The sequence below is a fragment of the Vespula vulgaris genome, chromosome 21 (genome assembly GCF_905475345.1).
Source record: "Vespula vulgaris chromosome 21, iyVesVulg1.1, whole genome shotgun sequence".
NCBI lineage: Eukaryota > Metazoa > Arthropoda > Insecta > Hymenoptera > Vespidae > Vespula > Vespula vulgaris.
Genome location: NC_066606.1, coordinates 786417 through 810269, shown reverse-complemented (window position 1 = coordinate 810269; position 23853 = coordinate 786417). Strand labels below are relative to the sequence as shown.

General features: G+C 37.5%; 1 protein-coding gene across 7 annotated transcripts in view; it reads right to left on the bottom strand.

The window, feature by feature from the left end:
- LOC127071373 (lachesin-like) overlaps window positions 1–23853 on the bottom strand; it is a 104364-nt gene that overhangs the window by 65926 nt on the left and 14585 nt on the right. For 2 of the 7 annotated variants that reach the window (XM_051010606.1, XM_051010603.1), the window contains exon 2: window positions 452–507. The exons of 2 other annotated variants lie outside the window; for them this stretch is intronic. The gene's annotated coding sequence lies outside the window, so the exon portion shown is untranslated. Of the gene's footprint in view, window positions 1–451; window positions 508–17927; window positions 18199–18291; window positions 18530–23853 lie in introns of those variants that run through there. 3 more of the 7 variants (XM_051010604.1, XM_051010608.1, XM_051010605.1) reach the window with 3 other exon arrangements.

The window sequence follows — 23853 nt, the reverse complement described above, 5'->3', positions numbered from 1 at the left end:
ATCGTGGTAGGAAATTGGATCCGGAAATCGCGAGTTGTTGCGGAGGAAATGATAGAGGGAAAAAGTATACAAAACAGATGCGAATCGAACAAGATCGGAAGATCATCGTTGGAAATATCGAATACGAGAGGAAAAGCTTTACTCTGTAATCACCGAAAGTAAATTGCTTGAGATTTTTCTAACATGAAATAGAGAAAGGACCGGTATTTTATTGTAAAATATAGAAAAGAGAAGATGGAAAGATACGAACCAGTACGGAATTTTCAAGAACGAACGCAAGTATCGATCCCTATGCGCTTTGATTGTTATCGGTTAAAAATATTGCAGGTTCCGTAGAATGGTTCCTAGATTTCTTACAATTTTTCTTACAACTTCAACAATTTCGAAACTTGAGCGACCATTTATATACATTTAAAAGATATAAAATATTTATAAATGTATAAATAAATACCTTGTAACTTGGTTGAAAAGTAAATATCGCGTTTGGCCTTGAGTATATACGTGGCCCTGAAACGAACGAAATAAGGAAGGTTAAAACGACAATAATATTCGACAAATAATATCTATTGTTACGATAATACAACAATCGTTCTTTGTCGTTACTTTCTCTCTTCGTGTGTACGTGTATGTATGCGTGTGAATTTTGTATATACACATTTTTAAGTCACCTTGTATACAAGGCAGAACTCGCTCGTCCGTCGTACGTGTCAGAGAGCGTAAGCAGTGTCGGAAAGAGCGAGAAGAACGGGAAACGATAGGAAGCGAGGTTGAAAGAGAGAGAAAAAGAGACAGACAGAGAGAGAGAGAGAGAGAGAGAGAGAGAGAGAGAGAGAGAGAGAGAGAGAGTGCTGCAACCGGCCGGAGAATGACACGGACAGAGTGCAGCAATTTCGTGCAATACCGCCGGAATACCGGGCGTTTCGGGAATGCGGATCAGCATTTTCCAGCCTCTCTTACTCTCTCCTTTCCTCTTTCTCTCATACTTTCTTTCTTTCTTTCTTCCTTCCTTCCTTCCTTCCTTCCTTCCTTCCTTTCTTTTTTTCTTTCTCTTTCTTTCTCCTACCCTTATTTCATTCCATTTCCTTCTCTTCTTCTCTACGTTTTCACCAAGCTAGATGTCTCGAGCACCTTTTTCGCAATGCTCCTTCACCCTAGGGAACGTTCGTTCCGCATTCTTTTACCGTTGTTACGTCGCACGAGGAAGCGAGAAAGCAAGGAAACCAAGAAAGGGATCCAGCAAGCGGCCGTTTAGTATTATTTTCCCGACCGATCTTCTCTCGTCTTCGTTTCTTCACGTAAACTAACAGCTAAGGGAACGTTCGAAACGATTCGGAGATGGTGTTCGAAGACGAACGTGAAAACATTCGTTTTATCCAATCCGATCAATCTAACGCATTCTTATTGAACCTTCCCAATGTTCTTGGCATTCGAAAGGAAATGATCTGTGATTCTCGAAATTCGATCGACGATTTCCTGAACTTCGCCGTTAACGTAGTTCCATAATTGCATCGTCAGATACGTAAATACGTATATCAATTTTTCGAGATAAAATAGATCTCACGGGAGCCATCGTCCGATGATATTAAAAAAATGTGACGTGCAAAGGAAAAGGAAAAACGAAAAGGAAGAAAAAGAGAAGAAAGAGAGAAACAAAGAAAAAGAAAAAGAAAAGAAGGATGCACAAGAATTTTTCAGTCGGAAAAATCGTTCGGGAGAGAACAAGTTTTTTCCCTCGATCGACTTACATTCTCCTAAATTTTTTTCCAATCCTCTCCCTCCCCACTCCTCCTCCTCCTTCTATCCCAGCCGCATTTTTCTCTAGGGTTCTCGCGCCTCTCGCGCGCGTTTGGAAGTGAAACGCTTCGCTCGCTTTTCAACGAACGAAACTTTCTCGCGGAAAACTTTTCGCCTATTCGTCGAGAGTCCGAGAGAGGGAGAGAGAGAGAGAGAGAGAGGGAGAAAGAGAGGGAGAAAGAGAAGGAGAGTAAAGGCAGGGTAGTCGACGAGATGGGAAGGAGCGAACCGGGCCGCATCGAAATAATTATCAGCGGCAAGCGCGTCGATAATTCGCAAACTATGCGAGTAGAGAGCCCCGTTCAATGGCTTCCTGAACGACCATTGTCCGAAGGAATATCCGGAGCACCGGTGTATATCCATCGACTGCTCGAACGCCTCGAGGAATTCTCGATAATCCGGATAATACACGGAGAAGGTTTCCTAACGAGAATCAAAGTTTTCTAACGTGACACGAAATAACCCTTATTTACAACTGTCCGTGTAATCTTTTTTTCTTTCTTTCTTTCTTTCTCTTCATTTTTTTTCTACCATCTCGTCTTGTAAAATTTTTTCATACAGATACGACTATCACGTTAGATCCTTTTTTTGCGTTTTGCTTTTTCCCTCTTTTTTTTCTTTTTTTTTTTGATTTATTATCATATATTTTTTTATATCGACGTATAGTTTCATGCGAAATTCTTCAAAATAATTATTATAGCTCGATGATATTCAACGGAGTGAGAGAAAACATTGATAAAAATCAATCGATATATACATATATATATGTATTAGTACTCCTCTACAAATCAATTCATTAAACAATTCAAATTTTGAATGGATCAAAGAGTACTCAACGAAAAAGCGAAATATTTCGAAACGATCTCGACCAGGAAATAGAAGAATTCTCCAACAAATATTCGTTACGAGCAATAATTTGAAATTGTAAAATCGATGCGACTTCAGCGGAATTCACCGAGCTAATTCCACTTCGCGTTTCTCTCTCATTACTTAACGAGCTTTAAGAATTCTTAAAATATTCAATAAAATCCTTCCCGCGGGCACCCCTACTCTCATCGCGTTCGTTATTCTTTTCAACGCCCTCCATTATTAAATATTCGAACACCTCGGAGAATTTTTAGAAGCCCGAAGTTGATCGATCTTATTATCATTGCAAGAAGATAAGAAATATTCATTCGACTTATTCTTTTTATTTTTCGAATAATTTCAAACATTAAAAACGCTAAAATAAATTCTCGCTATTTTTCTATGTTAATTTATCTCATAGCAATTAGTATTATGTCAGATATTATTTTATTTGCTTTTTCGCGGCTGTTTTCGATGACTGAAATTTTTGCAAAATATGCACATAGAAAGAGAATTCACTATTATGAGGAAAAGTATGAATATGCGCTCGAACGATAAAATATATATATATATATATATATATATATATATATACCTACATATATTTATAATATAAATGAAAAGAGAGAAAAAGGGCAAGAAGGAAAGAGAAAGAGAAAGAGAAAGAGAGAGAAATAGAACTTTATATAGCGTTCTATGCTGTTCAGGGAATAAAAGATACAAATTCAGGGCATCGGTACATTGAGAGTCTCTCTCCTAAGATCGAAATAAAGCTTCTCGAATACAAAGGCTCGCAACATTCTCAAAGAAACTCTCACGAAAAGAAAAGGAGAAGAAAGGGAAGGAACAAATGGAATTGAAGAATTTCATTTCTATCAAAAAGTTATAGCGGTAGAATGCTTTTCGCAATGGTGATTACGTACGACGTACGGAAAAAAGGGAAAATGGATAAATGGACTTGTAAAAACATCTCTCAAAAATCGGTCTCGATTAGTTGTAAATACAAGAGAGAGAAAAAGAGAGAGAGAGAGAGAGAGAGAGAGGAATTAAAAAGAAAGAAAAAGAAGAGAAATATTAAAGAAAGATAGCATTATAAGGGATACGACAGAGTTAGATTCAAATACGGAGTTGCTTCGAAAGTTTGTGTAAATAAAAGTTAGAGACAAGCATCGAAGTAGAGAGCCACCGAGGGATGTTGCTCGTGACTATGATGGTTTCTCTACTTGCGGATCGAAATAAAATGTTTGATATACAAAGTGAAACGAACAGTGCTGTCGCGAGAGACCGGACGTTTTGGTCACATCGGAAATTCGAAACTTTATGTTACATACGAGTTTTCTGCCATGTAATCCTCACGAGATAAAAAGAAAGGAGAGAGAGAGAGAGAGAGACATAAAAAATTGAAAATATAGAGAAGCCATATTGATGGTGACCACTCATAAATTGACGAAAACTGAAGAAACAATGGGATTATTGAAAGCACGGAGAAGAAATGTAAGAAAAAAATAAAGGTAAGTAATTTTATTGATGCATACTGTGATTCAAAGACACAGGTCGTTCGTTCGATTATACTTTGCGTATTTAATTATTATATATAACAATGACGAAAAAGAAAATGGATGAAGTTAGAGGAAGAAAGAGAAAGAGAAGAAGAAGAAGGAGAGAGAGAGAGAGAGAGAGAGAGGGAGAAACAAAAAGAAAGGCGAACGCGTGTTAATCGAAAAACGACAACGAAGGAAATTCTTAAGGAAATCTTTACGATCTCGGAAAAGGGGACGTTCTGGAAGAAACAAAGCATTCACTGGAAGCTTTCACCGGCGTAATAATTTGAAATACATTCGGAAACGCTTAAGAAGTGTTTTAACGTCGACTCGGGAGTCCGAGTACTCTCATTAAACTACTTCAACGCTGCCCGCTGGAAACATTGAATTCACGAAGAAAATAAAGGCTAGAGGGAGAGGAAGAACGTACAACTAGTCAGTCTCTCCTCTCTCTCTCTCTCTCTCTCAGTTTTCTCGAGGATCCCAAAAGCAAGCGAGAGAAGGTATACGTACGTACAGAAGTGAAAATCAAATTCGTGAAATACGAAATAACGGGTCGTTGGGCGCTCTGCAACGTGACTTCATGGTAGTTTATATCACGATGAAACATACACACACACACACACGCATACACAGATACACATACGGAGAGAAAGAGAGAGACGGAAAAGTATGTAAATGTGTTGGTATAATCGCGTCTCCTTTTCTCACAAAGCTTGGCGAGAGTAACGAAGTAAGAGAAAAGGACGAAGAGGTGAGAGGAAGAGAGAGAGAGAATAGGAGAGAAACTTCGTGGTACAGCTCCGAATTCTCCATACGTGCTATCGTAAACACTCGGAGTCGGTGAGCTCGCTCGAAATTTCCCGCGGAAAACGGCTCGGAAAGGTGGAAATCGGACGACGAGGACCGGAACGACACGAATGTTCGCGTTCCCCGAATTATTTCACCCCTCGTGGTACGAAGCCACGAGGATATCGAGCGTGAATTCCATCGAGACTTTCGAATATTCGGAGATCGTTTAGGAGAATTCTAATAAGTCGAGAGCTTTTTAATCGAATTCCAAAGTTCGTTTTAAACAACGAAGTTATCGTATAATTCGATAATTTATTTTATTTAAAGTATCGATCAGATAGATTGCTTTCTGACAAAAATATCTTTGATGAAATTAAGTTTATATTTAATTATGATATTTGACTATTAAATTTTTTATCATCAAATATAAGTACCTATTATTAATTGCGATTATTAATTTTGTACGAATTAGAGTTAACGAACGTTTCTTCTTTTTTTTCTTTCTTTTCTTTCTTTTTTTCGTGCTAACTCGTCGCGAAAGATCGTACGGATAAATCAATTTGAAAAATATTAGTAACGACAGAAAAGAGACGTCAAAGGGGACTTTCAGAGATCGGAAACAAGATGGTCCTCCTCCTACTCGAATTTATTTCACGTTTCGTTTTGGACAGACGACGAGGACGACTTTTCTAGTGTATCGGTCGACGATAAATCTGTCGACGTGATCGACGCGGCAATTCGGAGAACGGAAATGGCACCAGTTACACTCGCTACCGTCACTTCCTACTTCGTCGTGTCGTGTAAGAGAGAAAGAGAAAGAGAGATAGAAATGTGAGAGGGGTAAAGGGCATAGGAAATGTAAGGGATGAAAGGGTAAAGCTTTGAAATGATATTTCTACACGTCGTATACGGCAAAATTTACTTTATGTAATAATAAGGAAATGATGAAAATGTGAAGCATAATTGCACAATGGTATTAACGATACATATTCATCGTATAAAGAATAAATGTAGGAGATCAAAGAATTTCCATCGTCGACCGTATTACAAATGTAAATTATTTTTTAACGTAGACTAAAGTACGTAAGGCTCTCTCGCTACCGTTCAGAAATAGTAGGAGATTTGTCAATGGGGAACAAGGATATTAGCATAAATCTTTCAAGTTTGAAAAGGTAACTCGTACCGTTATAAATGTAAAATCTATTCATACTAGGTCCAACAGAAAAACGGCTCGAGACTAGCAGCCAAGTTGTATGCGTTTAAAAGCCGCCACGCGTTCGTATGCACGAAGGTAGAAATGTACGCGTATGCACATACACTATGTACACGTTTAAGACGAAGTGGCGAATCACGGTACGCTCTCGGGACCACCGAGTGCGTCAAGAGACTCTTTCGCAAATGAATTTAACGAATGCAATTAAAATCAAGTGGTAGCTAGAAAGAGCAAACGAGCGAATGTTGCTTTCGACTACTTCGTGTCTAAAAATTAAACAAAAAAGAGAGAAGATAAAGAGACGAACAAAAAGAAGAAAAAAAATAGAATAGCAAGAGAAGAAAAAACGAAACAAAGGAAAAAGAAAAAATGAAATAATAAAAACGGAAGAGAATTCTCATCGCCCTACTCGCGATTAAAACTTGTTTCGCATCAGCATTAAGATAAATGAGTCGTGACAACTTCTTGCAAATTTTCCCTCTCGATCTTCCTCGAGCGTTCAACTTTCAGAACGATGGATGAGGCCTTTTTGAAAATGCAAATAATCTTTAATTGAAATTTTTTTCTCGGAGCAGCGAGCGTCGTCCTTGAAAATCGCATCTTTAGAAAGCTCGATGAGAGGGCACTCAAACGACATGTTTTAAGAAACTAAAAATTCCAAGTACGAATAGAGAAACCGGCCGAATAGTCGTTCATAAAAAAGAAAAAAAAGAAAAAATCAGATTATCATCCCAGGACGTACGTGTCAGAAGCAGCGAATTCTTCTTGGAGGGATGCTTAATCCGAGCCTGCCATCGTGTTTCATGCGGATTAAATCCTCCTACCACCTTGGAGATGTATAATTCCACCCCTAATCCAGCTAAATTTCACAGAGAGGGAGAGAGAGAGAGGGAGAGAGAGAGAGAGAGAGAGAGGGAAAGAGAAAGAGAGAAAAATTTTCGTATTAAACATTGCTCGCGCACGCTCCAATCTCATCTTTTTCCCTTGCTTTCTTACAAAACGGTGTGTGTACACGAGGAACAGAGAGAAAGGGACAGATGGACGGAGAAAAAAACGGCAGAGTGCGGCAGTTCAAAAGAGAAAAGTTGAAAAGAGATAGGTACCATCATCTTCGTGACGTCGCATACATATGCGACAAATTTTATCACCGTATCATTTTACGAGCATTTACACGTTCTTAAATAAAGATTCCAATTCAATTTTATCCGTTCGTCGATTGCACGCAAAAAATTGTTCGACTTTTGTTTATCGAAGATATATTTCCAACTACGTTACTTTTCTTTTTTCCCCCTTTTTTTTCTCTCTACGACATCTAATGTAATTAGGGCACTTGTAGTATACGGATTTACAACGTGTATACGTGTGTGTCTGTGTTATAAATATATATTTAGTTTTATCGTCATTGCGAATAGGCGAAATAGCGATTAAATTTGGAAAATTACATAAGATCTATGATTAAAGAAATGTAATTATTATCGAATCGTTTATACGTTTATGTTACCGTCGTATTTAACGTAAACGACAAAAGGACTATTAAAATTCATCGTACACTGGTTCATACCGATTATCATAATAAATTACATCGGAAACGCTATTGGGCACACGATTGTTCCAATAAACGCTCGATGAATATGCATAGTCATTGGACGGCTAATCTATGAGAGAGGAAATAGAAAATGTTTGAACGATTCGTCCAGATGGTAGGATTATTATCGCGAAGATAATAATCGTTGATCTGTTCTACGAGCAATGCCGACTGAAATTCATGAAAATTCTGTTTTTTGATGAATGCTCATGGACTCACTCGTACGTACGCTTACAAAGTGTAAACGTTCTATCTCCTAACCACGAATAATTACTCTCTTGAAGAGAACTACTGAAAGTGCATCGTGTGCAAGCGCGAAAATCGTCGCCATTTTTACGATGACCCTGGGTAATATGGACGATGTGTTTCCACGGAACGTGACGTCGCAAAAATTTCTCTCCGTTCATCCTTTTGTTTCTTTTCCACACTTTTTTTTCTTTTCTTTCTTTCTTTTTTCGTTTTTTTTTTTCGTTTATAAAGGGTGGGAAAGAGAGGGAGAGAGAGGGAGAGAAGAAAGGAAACACGAGCGTTCTATGACATTATGTTAAGCACAGTTGTTACTAGGACAGAAGGACAAAGTTAAGAACTTCGTGAACTTTAATGTTCTCTTGTTTCCTTGTGAGACCACTTTCAGATCTTTTTGTTTATATATTCTTATCTATAGAAAGAAAGAGAAAAGAGCAAAAAGAACGTACGTACGATGTATTATGCATCATTTTATATCGTTGTAGGTTGTTCGCGAAAAGAAAAGAAGTTTAACGGATCTACGGTTTATTTTCCTTCCTTAGGAATATTACATTTCTTTTTAAGCAGAATACAATTTTCTTTTCGTTTCCTTTCAATATATTGAATATAATCGTATAAAGTATAGTATTATAATTGTATGCGTTATCATTGTTGAAAAATAAATATCGTGTCTATGGTGTTTAAATTTAATTATCTTTTAATATCAGTTTAAAAGGTGGAGATTTAATGGAACATTTTTCACGATCGCTTTTAACGCCTTAACACCTTTTAACACGCTGGTTGGCCTCTTTAGTTCGCTACAATTTTCTCCAACTTTTATCTCGCGCAAGAACGATCCTTCTGTTACAGAAGAGGAAGTAAAAGGACGTTCGTACGGTCTCAGGGCTTTAGAATTTTTCTAACACCTTGACCGTACGCGTTATAGCGCGATTATATCGCTTAAAAACTGTGATGACTATCGTCGAATAATGCGTCAAAGGGAAAATTGAAGGAACTTCAGATACGTAAAACTTTCAAGTCTCTATCCTTGTACAAAGGGCTCGAAGGTTAATTTCCAGTTTCATTCCGACACTATCGCGAACTCGTAACTTTGGAATTGCTCGTTGGTATGCGAAATACATATAAGGCATCGAAAGAAGCATACTTAAACTAATATATTACATGCTGCAAGAGAAAATAAGGAAGACAGAGAGAGAGAGAGAGAGAGAGAGAGAGAGAGAGAGAGAGAGAGAGAGAGAGAAGAAATTCGAAAATGTTATTATTAAGATTAACGTTTTTAATAGCGAGTTAATTTTTACTTAGGCTCTTCCTATCTCTGTTCATTTTATTTTTCAGATTAAATATATCATCGTTGTTATGAATAATAAGAAATATCTTTTCAACGTGTTTTGAATTTACGATGTAATATTTGAAAGACATATTTGAAAAATATTAAAAAATGCATCGTGGAAAAGGTCTAGAATAAAGAGATTGAATATATTATTCGGAGATTGTTTTCGTAGCGAGATAAATATTGTCATTACTTCTCCGGTCTTAATTTGATTAAAAATGGTTAATCGTTTGAAAGAGGAACGATTTGAAACGTTAAAAGTATTGTCTTTCTCGCCCTTTTTTTATTTTCCATTTCGTTACCTCTCTCAATTCGTATTTACTCAAACTTGGCAGCTTTCAATTAATCTTCCAAAAGATAAATTTTCTCTTTGGTGGATAATCGTGGCTGACTTAACCTCTTCGGCAGGTTGCTGCCCCGAAGGTATCCACGGATTTCCCGGAGAGCTCGTATGCTGTTGTAAAGTGCCGACACGCTTTATAGTATATGCGGCTGCGCATGACTACTATTACCTACTTGTATGTACTGCTAGTTGGCTATGAAGGGTGTGCTCGTACAATAGTGCATTTTAGTGTTAGTTTCTGTTAAACTTCTATACTCTAGCACCATTTTTGTTCGAGGAAAATATCGTTCGTAATGTACGTCAAAGTATACACCGATTTTTTGTCAACATTTAAAGGGCTTGATTTCTTTTATTAAGTACGACATATCTATTCGTTGTTTAGAACAAACGAGATAATGCATTTTTTTTCTTCCTTTTTTTTTTATGTGTCTACCTAAAAAATGATAAAGAAAAAATACATTAGTCCTTTACCTTTCGATTCTTTGGACCAGTCGAAAAGTTCGATTCGCGACAATAATCAAGGCGATAACGAAAGATGATTAATTATAGAGATTAACGGATTCTATCAGAGATGAAGAAAGTAGATAATACAAAGGCGAGTCTTTAATATTCGATTTGGAAATTATAAAGAGAGCGATTTCCAGAACTCTCTGTTTCTCTATCTCTCTCTCCCTCTTTCTTTCTCCCTCTCCCGTTTTCTCCCCCCCTCTCTCTCTCTCTTTTTCTCTTTGCTTCGTTTAAGTAGCTGAATTTCTTCATTTAATCTTTTTCATCAGAAAGCTCGACCTTACAATTTCTTAATTGAAATTTCCCGTCGCAGACGGTACAGCTCCCGCGTTGGACCTTTAAAGATGGAAGGAGCACGATTTCTTTGCGTTTCACGTATCGAGGTTTAAAGCCTTCATTCGTTCGCTAAATTTTAATTCGTTCGGTGGAACGCATTCACGGTTGGAATGGTTTCATTTTATCGAATCATTCATATTATCGCGTGATATTTATTACCATAATTCGTACCCGAGCTAACATAAAAAATTAAGAATTTTAATTCATCCATTCTATGAAATTTTTAACGCGAACATTTAAATTTAAACAACGGTACCACAAATTATAATATTCAACGGCCATTGTTAACTGTTCACCGAGGAGATAGAGGATTCAAAAGAGGAGGGGAAGCACGAGAGAGAGAGAGAGAGAGAGAGAGAGAGACAATCCGCACGGGGTTGACACTTGTCGACCTCTGTGCACGTGCATCATTACAAAACATTCGGTGATCCATTCATGGTTACATTCGTACCTCCATTCGTGATTCCGTTCGCGTGTGATGCATGCGCTGCGAAAAGGTTCGTAACTGTAGCCACCGTGCGAAACGAAGTGGTTGCCACCCTCTCGCGAATATATTTACTTCCATTCTCTCCCTCTCTCTCTTTACATATTTCTATTTATTCATCTCTCTTCTCTCTTTCTCTTTCTCTCTGTCTCTTTTTCTCTTCCTCTCTCTTTCTCTCTCTATCTCTCTCTCTCTATATATATATACATGTATATGTATTTTCTACATTGGCCAGTCTATCCATACACGGTACCCGTTCGCGTCCCACTTTTTCGAGATTCTGACGATTTGTTATTTTTATCGAGGCAAACGACTCGTTCGCACTTTTTTAGCCACTAGCGTTCTCGGAATAAAGTTGCACTTCGTCGGTGACAACGGTTGGACAAGCGGTCTACTGGCTGACTGGCTCGCCTGCTGGTTGTAACTCTACGCAGCTCGCGATTCTTTGTAATAAAAAAGAGGATGAAAAATAAAAGGAATAAAAAAGAAAAAAAAAAAGATCTAATTCGTGCGCGTTCCAGCGCACGAGCGCGTTATCTTGACTCGTTTTTCATTCATTCGTACTTTCTTTTTTTTTTCTCCTTTTTCGTCCATTCTTTTTTTTTTTAATCGGATCGAAAGGATTTCCGATCAGGTATATCCTAGAATAATGAGTCGTTTAACGGCATTGACTGTCGTACCGATTTTCTATAAATCGATAAATCCTTTTAATCTGTTCGCGATCTTTCTTATTATTTCTCTTTTTCTTCATTTTTTTTTCTTCTTTTTTTGTAATACGTCAAACGTAATAAGTAATAGTCACGAAAAAATTCGCTCGTATCCTATCGTATTTTTTTTAATGTTTAACTTTACACAATGATCGTTAAATATACTTTGTAAATGTCGCGAAAGTGAAAAATCTTAGGAAGTATAATAGTATTGTCTCTTTTTGTTGGCTAACTTTGCAACTAACTTCCAGCTTGAATCTTCGTACGTGTCGATCTTTCGCGAACTTCAACGAAGGGATCATTTAATTTTAATTATTAAACTTGTTACGAATTATCACTCGCAAAAGTTGTATCTACTTTCGCCTCTTATTCTGGCTTTCGTCTAGACCTTCCCTTTAACTTTTCTTCGAGTTCTTAAAGTATCTTCTTTTCCTTCCCTCGATAGTCGTTAAAATCTTTCGAAACGCCGCGCCGCTGTGCTTAAACTCTATAAGTTCTTCGTAGTTTCTCTTATGTACAGACACGGATTAAATAGGATACACATTCGTATATCCTAAGAACATAGTATGAAATAGAATTTCACGTGGACTTCTCTAAAATCCTTTCGGACACCTGCTTTCTCTCGTTCGTAACCGAGTAAGCGTTTCTCCTCATTCATTCTCTTTCTCTCTCTCCCTCTCATTCTATGAATATCCTAGTCGGAGCTTTTAAACAAAATAAAGTTGATTAAATAATACCACCGTTTCAGTAAACACGTTTCAAAGTACATTTTGCCAAAATTTTGAGGATGGATATACTTACGGAATTGGTAAGAAATAACGAAGAATAAATAATTTGTACTATCTGTAGTGTAATATATTCTTGCAAAAGTAAAAAAGAAAGAGAGAGAGAGAGAGAGAAATATTTGTTTTCTTTATAAGCGTTGCTTTAAAATCTCTCGTACGATTCACGACGAATCATTGATCGATCATCGAACGGACATCAAGTCTCGAAATTTAGTTACATTGTCTACTTTCTCTTATTCCCTATCTGTCATTCTCTATCCGAGATTCGTCGGTTTTAAAAGACGAATGGAAAAGAATCGTTTGGATAGATTTACCGGTAAATCGTTTTTATCGAGGAAAAGAGCCTCTTGCAATGTCTTTTCCGTTTCTACCACCCCCTCCACAAGTACCATTAGCGGCTCTCAAAGTGCTTTCCTTCGGCCCGCCGCAGTCTTGCTCAAGGGCCATTGCGATTCTGAAAACTTGGCTATCGCAATAACAGTTTCCGCGAGAGGCAGCGCTTGCTTCTCCCTCGCTATGCGAAATTGCTCCCTCGCTTCGGCAACGAAGAAAATGACGACCGCTCTTCCCTTTAGTTACGCACACTCTTCTTCGACGTCGTTCCCGTAACTCGGGATCGGTTAAAAATATATCGGGTGTATCGCGATCATGTGAATTAATCGAACGAAAGGGATAAGGAGAAGCAAAGAAACTTTATTATTATGTGTACCGAGTCGAACAAAAATAGTAATAAACGTCGGAGTAAGGACTAAAGGGAAATAAAGATAAATCAAGGAAAAGAAAATAGAAAGTAGAGAGAGAGAGAGAAAGAGAGACAGAGAGAGAGGAAGGAGAAAGGAACGAAGTAAAAGAAAGAGAATCTGAAAAATACGATTACTAAAGTTTCCATTATCATGAATAATAGTCTGTGATAATTTCATCTGATTGTCAAATAAAGAACTTTTGTAAATAACACGATTGTCAAATCTCGTTGCATGACACTTGAATTTTCACTGACTGTTCGGACTCGATCTGCTTTACTGGTACACGTGACGATATTAATCGGTATAACGATCACGATATACTCGATATATTAATTAGACGTCTACTTGGTCGGATCGTAATCGCTATGACGGATTATTAGTTCGATACGAGTACGGACATTGAAATTTCTGGTTGAATTAGATTTACAGAAATTTTCTTTCTTTCTCTCTTTAAAAATCTTCAAGGCGTTCGATCGATCGATAGAAATAATAACGGATGTTCGACTTAATCTCGAAGGTCGTTAAAATAATAATCGACAAAATGGTTTTCCGATCGGACGAGCGCACGTTTCCCGTAATTTCGCTTCGGCGATAATATACCACCTTCGTAGAATCTCTCAGTGATATTCCTCTCTTTTGGTTCAATGAGAGATAAACATTTTCTCATCGACAATTCTTTCCACAATCAGGGATACTGTATCATATTATTTGTAGTAGGTATTATTCTTAAGGAATATTAAAGAACAAATATTAACGAAGCTTCGACGATAAATAATTTTTATTTTCTTACTTGAGACGTAACGCAAACATAAATATTAACCATCTAATTTCTCCGTAATCGTATGACACGAACTTCGTTAGATAAACCTTAATAACATCATGCCTAAATATGTAACTTTCACTTTTAACGAGCGCCTTAATTTTCTTTCGTATTAACATAAACGAGAACAATAACGTAACATTTGAGATTGGAATTTGAGGAAAGAAAAAAAAGAAAACTTCTGTTTTTTCGTATCTTTTATATGATACGAAAATGAGTAGGTATATAATCTGTATGAAGCGTCTGCTCGAAAGGAAGAGTGTGTACGTGCGAAATAGAGAAAGAAAAAGAAAAAAAAGAGAGATGAAGCAGGCTGGTCGGGGTTCGGCGTCCATTAAAGTTCTAAGCGTTTCGTCGAGGTCAGAGCTCGGATTCTGGTATAGTGAAGGGTTCCTACCGAGAGATAGCTAACGAGAGTCTCGCTCTTTCGACTTCGTACGTCATCTTCTTTTTAGTCTCTCTCTCTCTCTCTCTTTCTCTCCTCACATCAACCCCTAACTTGCAAAACGACCGACTATCGGCCGCGTCAAACGACGCGTTGAGCGACTGTAAAACGATCAAAGGAGCAACGAGTGATGGAAAGAAAAGAGGAAAGGGAGGTTTAGGGCTTGCATATGAATAAATAAAGGGACGAAAAAGGGATGAGAAACGGGGGATCCAAAGATTCCCTCGACGAACGGCCAACCGACACAACTATGGTTACATTCTATGATAATTACAGAAAGATTACTACTGAATTTCAAGGATATCTAATTTAACGATATTAATATTCGTTAATTCAATCGTTCGTACTGTTCGATATTATTTCATATCGATGGAGCATCATGATCATCGACAGTCGATCGACATCGACGTATATTGAAACAAATTCTCACTTTTTGACAAGATCTTTTCAAAGATCCCTGGTACTTTGAAACGATTAAAATATTTATTATTAATCCATATTTGTGAAGCGTCGAATACGTGGAATGATGTAATGATACTGATATAATTTCTAATAATTACTTCATTTCAAATTTTCCGATGAAAATTCAAATTGACTTTCACGGATAACGTGACTATTAATGACGACGAATGACGATGAAAACATACGTAAATAAACGAGAGAGAGAGGGAGAGAGAGATAGATAGGAGGCTGGTAAAGGATAGAGAGGATCGACGAAGAGAGGAGAGCAAGGAAGAAGAGCCACTGACCATCGATCCGTTAGCGGTTCTCTGCGGTTCCGCGTTTCCTTTGCAACGCACTGGCTTGCTCCTGAAGCTCTCTTATTGAAGGCTCGGGTAATTAGAATCTTCCTAATGTACCTTGTATTACGTCGGAACGCAACCACGAACATACATAGATACGTGCGCACAACGTAGAGTATATAAATGGAGGCATGCGCGCGCGCCCACTAGGAATTCATTACAATCGTATGGCTGGTGAACTCTAACTACTTGGGAGGCCAGCGATGATCGTCGGAAGAAAGTGACCACATTGATCGTTAGACCCACGAACGTGAGTCGGAGTTAGCAGCGAGTTAACGCTATCGACGTATTTTCAGTTTGATATAATCTTTGATAAACGAGATTAATTCAAAGAGATTCAATATGAATCTAGGAATGAGCGATACCGAGAATCGTCAGACGTATAATCTCAATTTCATATAATATACATGCGTATGATGCTCGGAAATATATGTATTGGTCTTTGATATCAAAATCGTAGATACTAACTGGTACAAATTCTCGTTCGACGATTATCATCTATCGATTCATAATGGACGAAACAACAATATCAAAATCGACGAAACTAGTTTTAATCCGGACATCGGGGGAAGGCGAAAGGCGGAGATAAAAATCGCGACGAGGAAACAAAGCAAAAGGATCGAAGAAAATGAAAAAAGAAAAGAAGAGAAAAAAGGGAGGGGGAGAAAAAGAAAGGAAAGAAGGAAAGGAAAACTCGGTAAAAATCAAAACGAAATCCCATATCGCTTGCTCGTAAATTTCCCGATGTTCCGCATCGATATTCAGCCGAACTCCCATCGAAGGACATAATATGCAAGATGAAGGACGAAAGGTAGGTGGAACGAGATCGCGTTGTCGAGCAACGTAACGGGATAGGAAGTTGCTCACCCTCCTACCCTCTCTCAAAGAGGAAGAGGTAGACGGGATGGGAGATGGCGAAAGGGGTTTGGGAGGAGAGAAGGGTACTCGAGGGGGTAACAGGTCGGATGTCCGGCAGTCCGTCACCGGTTATCCCCTGGTATCTCCGGCTTGGCGTGGCCCGCCACGTCACACCGAACCGGCCTGCAGCCATATCGTCGGCTACATAACAAGTCCTGAATATGCATATGTATATACGACTATAGGTTCTCCGGCTAGTCAGCCACCGACCTTCTCTCTCTCTCTCTCTCTCTCTCTTTCTCTCTTGTCTACATAGTCAGAGACTCATACTTGTACTCTCGAATATACCGGTAGGACGCGTGTAAACGTTGACGTGTGGAGAGACACGCGAATATACTTCGTTCAATGTGTTGGTCTGTCTACACATATATATCTTCTCTATGCGTGTAAAAAACCGGAACGATCACCCTCACCGATCCTGACCACCGCTCCTCTCTTCCTACGTTCTTCCTATCGTACTCTTCTTCCCTTTCACCTTCTTTATTTTATCTTTCTCACTTTTTCTCTTTCCTCCTTGCACGTCCGTATTAACGCGACGACACGTTCCGTTCCGCGAAACGAAATGCATTACGAGGTAGCTGTGTATGTTTTGCGTATAATAGTTATGTAAACATACGTTATGTATCCCGTTATTCTAAAATTTTTTTCTACTATAAGGGAAAACGGGTAGTGAGATTTCGCTTTAGATTACATATACGCACATATATTACGGTGGAGTGTACGTTTGTTCGTTCGTTTTCCTTTTTTTATTGTTAACGTAACGTTAATAAAATATATTACATTCTATGTAGCAAATTTACATTAATTCAACGAATACATTTTTGGGAAATAAAATATCTTTTATGTAGATAGGTATGAATGCAGATACGTGTACGAATGTAAATGAGTACGTTATATGTTGATGATTTTGAAATTTTTCATCGTGACTCGTTCCTATTTTTTTTTTTTCCCTCGGATGAGACGGTTAATTCGAAAACGTAAATGGTACGTACTCGCGTTTAGAGAAAGTCGGACATGCAGATCTGTCGCGCGGCCGACCGCGACGCGTTAGCTTGATTCGCAAATATGTGCAATCGCAAAACCACTAACCGCGCGTGTGAATAAATTTCGGACGAAAGGCTCCTATCTCACGGAGAACGTTAACGAAAATTTCACATCGATTAAAACGTGATCGTGCGAAAGTAACGGTGAGGTAGAAAGATGAGAAATGATGTGCGACGAGCTGGTAGATATCCCAAAAAATAAGGACAAATCGTTTCGATCTCTCGAAAAGTGATTGCGGCTTTGCGTTAATTCGGTAGAAAGTCAATCGTCCAAATCCGATAGGATATTCTCCGTGAAAAAGATAAAATAGTCGAAACATCGTTCGAACGATTTACGATTTTTCAGATTATGCACATTCGTAGAAATATTTTAAAGCTATCGTACGAACTTTCGCGATATCCATATAATATATATCGACGCGCAACAATTAAAAGTCACTTTTTAATATACACGTACAAGAGCATACCTTCGAACGTATATGGACGTAAATATTTACAAAAATCGGAGAGAAAGAAAAAAGAGAGAAAAACGAAAAAAGAAAAAAAGAAATAAATCGTATTCCTTGATATAAATGCAATCTGATATCCTTGATTTGTTCACAGTTAAATAATAGAATCGTACGAAAGAAGAATAAACCGTACTTACTGTACGATTCGCGAGCTTTCCCGAATATCCTCAAGATTTCTATATATTTACTATCATATTTACTATCTTCCATCCTTCGGGCGATGATCAGGAACCGAGCTACGTGCTCGACATCCTCAACACTTTCAAGGGACGCGAAGGATTTCGTTCCCACTGAATGAGCTTCAAGATCTCTTCTCCTCGCATGCACCATTCACCGAACACTCTCACCCTCTCACTCTCTCATCCTCTCTCATCCTCTCTCTTCTCTCTCTCTCTCTCTCTCTCTCTCTCTGTCTCTCTCTCTCAGACTTTCACCCTTTATCACTCTCCATCACTCTTTGTCTCTTTCCCTATCCTTTTCCCTCTTTCGTGTTCACTTTACCCTGGTATAAAGCCACTTTCAGAATCCATGGAATTTACCAAGCCCTTCGGCAAACTCTCATACGGTTGCTCTTATCCAACGTGCGACGATTAGAAAAGAAACTTCGCGACCGACACGTTTCCAATATACCGCCGACGTATCGCGATAAAGTTTTCTCTTCTTTTCATTCTTTTTTTAGCTTTAACGTTTAATGGCCACACACCTCTTTCACGGCGGCTAATCGAGATTTGTTTGCGTTCTCTCGCTTCGTCCGACCGTTATTAACGGATTAAGATTTATCGTCGGAAATATATCGCTGTCTATATCGAAAATTCGACTCGTAGCGATTCGTCGCGAAAGAAATTAGTGCGACTGAAGTTAACGGTGCGTTCGTGTATGATTTAAAGAAAAGTAAATAAATAAATAAATAATAAAACAGTAAAAACGATGTAAAGACAATGAAAGAGGATACTCGATCGAATTAATATCTCATTTTACACGATTCATTAATTACACGTCTCTCATTTTCTTCTTTCTTCTTTTTTATTTTTTACGATCGAAATATTAATGCGATCGATGTTTTGTTTAATGAGTTATCAGGATGAATCGAGTATCTCTTATCTTATTTAAAGCGATTATGGAGTTTCGATAAAAGTAAAATTCGCAACGATTTCGATGAGAGATTTAGAAAAAAAAAGTGAACGTAAAATCGTCTGGTACGATTTTAGAGGCCAGAAACCGTGAGCGATGTTACGAATGAGGCGAGAGGTAAACCGATGCGGAAATTGAGATCCACGAACTATGCAACCGATAGCGAAGCATTGATTGCGCTCGCTACGTCCCGTTTGGTTGCTAACGTTTCGATGAATAAAGTTAACCAATAAAGCGTTGAATTCTACATCGTTCGAGGGTCGATTTGCCTTTAGATCGCCATAGTTCGTTGCTTTTCGTTGAAGTTGATTTCCTGAAATCGCTTTACGTCGACGAGAAAGCGAACGATAAAAAGCTTCGCATAATTCGCTATTTCTATTAGAAAAGTAGAAATCAATATTACCTGAAATGTTTATCATAAAATTACGAAAATAGATAAGATAAAAAATTAAATCAATCGTCCCTTTCCTTTCTCCTTTTTTTCTTTTTTTTTTCTCTTTTTTTACGTTGTATAATTAAAATTAAATCCACGCGAGAATTTCGAGTTCTTTGAAAACTTGTAAAAACCTACATATCTCGATATCTGTATCTATCTATCTCGATTTTTATCTCTAGCAGCGAGCGTGTGCATTTCGTTCGGCATTTCGATTCGCGAGAATTTCGAAACGCGAGAATTATCTCGTGAACCGTGCACAGAGATTCCTCTTCTCCCTGCCGTTTCCATGCATCGTCAATTTTTTCCAGTGACCGAAGATCGCGAAACGATTTCACGTGGCACGGAAAGAGAAAGAGCGAGGGAGAGGGAGAAGGAGAGAGACAGAGACAGAAACACAGAGAGGGAGAGAGAGAGAGAGAGAGAGAGAGAGAGAGAGAGACGAACAGATAAACGTATAGAATGAGCGAACGAGAAAACGAGAACCTTTTTCCATGGTGAAAACAGAATAGGGAATGCGGTACGGCATGATTCGCACGCACCACGTGCCCAGTCTCTGATTCTCTCTCTCTCTCTTTCTCTCTCTCTCTCACTCTCTTTTTCTTTTTTCTCTTTTCTCTTCACCCTCGTCGAAAGGATCCTCGTCTACCCCTGTGACCGACGCGTTCACTCTTCCATGAAATAAAATGATTCATTTTACGTAACCTCGTCGGAACGTCCATTGCATACTATACACATGCCACTTGCTACCCCATACTTTTATGTCGTCTTTAACGTTTCTTTGACTATTTCTTATTACACTTTCTCTTTCTTTCTTTCCTCTCTCTCTCTCTCTCTCTCTCTCTCTCTCTCTCTCTCTATCTTCATCTTCATCTCCTCATGTCATTTTCATTTAAGAATATGAGGAAATTCCTCATAAGCAATTTAATTTTCAACTCGTACATGTAAGTTTCATTTTTAGCGTCGGGATTCCTTTATAGGATTAGTATAGAGTAAAGTAGAAACGGATGGTCTCGCAATCTCTTTTTCTGTTTTTGCATTTACTTTGTGCCTTATTGAACAAGTGCCTCTCATTATTAGACTCGGCTTCGTTTCCTTTTATATTTCATTTTATATTTCATATTATGAGAGATGTTTTAATTATTCAGAGGTAAGAAAGAAAAATAGGAAATGTAGAAAAAAGAAAAATATAAAGTACAAGGTCAACAGAAACAAATAAAAATTAAGTTTTGGATCAACAGAATTTCGATTATTTTTAAAGAAAAATTTTCTGTATCGTATTCATTGTATATGTATGAAAGGACGGAAGGTTTTTAATAATTTACATGTTGCCAACGGCAAAAGTCGTAATTTAATATGTCTGATGTGGCTCGTAATTAAAACATACCTTTCTACGTTACAAAACACGAATCAGAAATGTTCCCTTTACGTGGCTCATCGCCCAACCACCAAACATGTGTTTCTTCAAAGCGTTTTAAAGATTCTAATTATTAAACAAGTGAAATGATTCTATGAGACGTCGGCAAAAAAAAATTATATATATACATGATACACAAAATTAAAAAACATAAAGAGCATACTGTATAAAGTACTAAAAGATCACTGGAAATTTCATAATTTTCATTTGAATCGTTTTTCATTTTAATCATTATTTTTTATGAAAAATAGTTTTAAGATTTATAGATTAAGTCGTAAATTAATGCATATATCATTATTCTATTAGTTCCATTAGTTTATTAATTATATTGCACAGAATTCTATGTTAATCCGCGAGAACGCTAATACATATTAGATATTAGTAACGCCAGGTTGTATCTCGCTATAATGCGTGATAATACAGAGTGCATAGGTACATCGTTCACGAGATGATCTTTGTACGAATATGATCTTCATACGAACTAAAGTGAAAAATAAAGGAAAGAAAGAAAGAAAGAAGGAAAGAAAGAAGAAATAAAAGAGGAGAGAGTTCGAGAATAGGAAAAGAAAAAGATAAAAATAATGAAAAAGTACGAGAACGCGAGAGAAAAAGTAGAAACGCGAGGAAATGAAATTTCAAAAAATGATCAGGATAATGCTCCAGGGCAAAAGATTTCTCACTTCGATTTTATTTTTAATCAAGATAAACAATTTTCAAAGAGGATCCTGAGGCCATCGGTACCTTTTACACGTCACGCGAAATTATCTTTGCTTTTAATCAATTCGATCACTCTTTTTATCCTTTCTCTTCTCTTTTTATTTTTCTTCGCCAACTCGTTCGATAAATTAAAGGGAGAAGAAAAGTGGGACTTTATTACAAGCGAATAAACTTTAATTTTTACTGTGCAAACTTCATGGCTCTCGTATCATTGCGCCATTTTGCGTCGTGTCTTTTCGCGTTTACGCTCGATCAATCCTTAATTTGATACTTCGACCACGTCCACGGAGTATTCGAAAAGTTTTTCCTCACTTTACTAAATTCAAGACAAAGAGAGGAAACAAAAAGACGAAGTTCAATATGAAAAAAAGAGAGAGAGAGTGATAAGTACACGTATATAGATACAATAAAATTAGCATTGTCTATTATAGATGTAGGCCTAAATACGAATTAAAAATTGTATATCCCTTAATTACAAGAGGGAAAAAAAGAATGAAAAAAATAATTAAATGCTAGAAAATTGAAATACACTTTGAACTGCATATTTTGTTTGGTGGGTAGAAGGAAAAAATACATACATCCATATGCACACACACGCGCGCACGCACATTTACTATATAAAACTCGTCTATATCGTTCAATATTTTATCGAAATACTTTGTTAATTCTGCCGTTTTCAGGAATTCGAACGAATATTTATACGCAGTATTTACGAGAGGAAAATAGGAAGTTTCCAATCGTTGAACGTTTCGTATTTTATACGTTCACCGATGCGCAACGTCGATACGTAACTATCAATCGTTCAATATACATAGATTCTACTGAATACACATAAACATTAGTTTGCAAATATAAGCATCAATTGTTTCGATTGTAAATACTAATGGTATCATATTGTAACAATTTTATTTTTCTTTGAAGTGCACGTATCAATCAAGATATAAATTTGATCATATACATTATAGTTATTAACAATGTCTCACTCGAATCATTCGATGAATTTATTTTGTTAGACTTCGTTATTGGAACAAACGTCGCGCTTCTAAACGTTTTTGAATAAATTATAACGAATTGTAGATTTCAGATCCTCGCTACGCTTACATAAAAGCTGTTCATCACCTCGAAGTATGATTTCAGCGACAGATATGAACAAAATATCAACTACAAGTGCGAGCGAGGAACATTGTCCTCGTCAGGATGCGCTTATCGTATCGTTGTATAAGCTTGCGTAGATTATACCCCTCTCATGCGTAACATAACAATCGGCTTAGTGCGGTATTATAGTAAGTAGTGTTGGTAGCAGACCGTGAACTCAAACTTTTTCGGTCTCTTATATTTATATCCTTTTTTGATGCTAATATGAGTCTGTGATAACAATACGCGTTAAATTCTCGTTTGGTACGCGTTTTTTTTTCTCTTTTTACTTACAATAAATGCAAAAAGAATATAAATCGTGATGACAAAAAACATAATTTGAGACAATAAAAGTCAAATAAATTTTTCAAGAAGTACGCTTGTACTCATCGTTGATTCGAACGATGGTAAAAAACGAGGAGTGATGAATAGCCTTATTTGATTCATACGATAAAAATTTCCCAGAATATCAGTATTTTTGTTTTTAAGGAAGAAACGATTTATCGTAAAAACGAAATTTCTCAAAGATTTAGTTTGGTGGGATAATTAAAAGTGCGATATTACAGCTCCTGCCTAATAAAATGGAGATTCTCGTTTTGCCTTCCAACGTTTTGGAAGATCCAACCACTTCGACGTCGTTTCCTTTAGTTGAATCTTTTGGAAGCGCGTCAGAGGTAACTCCGTGAAATTCGACGGTCTATGAGCCGCAAAATGAAGTCGGGTTAAGGAGAAGGACCAACGGGAACGAAGGGTGTTAGAGAGATATAGAGATAGATAGAGATAGAAAGGGAAAGAGAGAACTCAAGGATAACGGCGTCGTGGAAAAGTTTTAAATTGTGCCTGAGAAAGGCGAGCGATTAGTGGATTATAAACATACTGGAAACTTCTGATGGGATCAACTGCCGTGCGCGAAGGGGTAAGGAAAGAGATCTAGAGAGCGTGAAGGACGGCTTGAGAGACGAGTCGTTCGAACTATAGGTATAATCTCGGAAACTGCTCAACGTCTTTCTTCTTCTTCTTCTTCTTTTGCTTCTTTTCCTTTTTTTCTCCTTTTTTGCCTTTTTCTTTTTATCCTTCTTCTTCCTCTTCTTCCTCTAGCTCTTCTCATTTTCCTTCCGTGTGCCCCTATGCCCTAAGATTTTAAAGAGACCAACTCGACAGAGATACTTTTTATTTATCTTCAAATTAACACTAATATTTACATTCGATAATACGTTTCATTCGAGGAAGA